The sequence below is a fragment of the Penaeus monodon genome, chromosome 5 (assembly GCF_015228065.2).
Source record: "Penaeus monodon isolate SGIC_2016 chromosome 5, NSTDA_Pmon_1, whole genome shotgun sequence".
In the NCBI taxonomy this organism is placed as follows: Eukaryota; Metazoa; Arthropoda; class Malacostraca; order Decapoda; family Penaeidae; genus Penaeus; species Penaeus monodon.
Window position 1 is genome coordinate 22,933,259 of NC_051390.1, and position 395 is coordinate 22,933,653.

The window sequence follows — 395 nt, forward strand, 5'->3', positions numbered from 1 at the left end:
TTGCACAAACCTGTACTGAACCTGTACGTTCCCTCCACTGGCTGACTACCCACTAAACTTCTTTGTTTTTTTTTTATATAGATATCTTAAGTTATGGCCCCCTACATTCTGCTACATGGCCCCCAGTTCAGACCCTAGATATCCTGTGGCAGAGATTTTATCATTTTGCTTTGTACGCTATGGAGGGGTGGGGGGGTGTCATGGGAAATGAGTACATTTTGTGTACTTGTTAAAAATGAAAAGAAAAAAAGATGACCTCTAAATCCGTCCTGTTAGAAAATGGGCGTATACGGCGGAAAGGACCCGGATGTAGCTTTCTCGTCTCGATTAATTACTGAACCACTAACTCAAGATAACAGAAATAAAGTGTAGATATAGTCGTAGGGCTGTGCGAC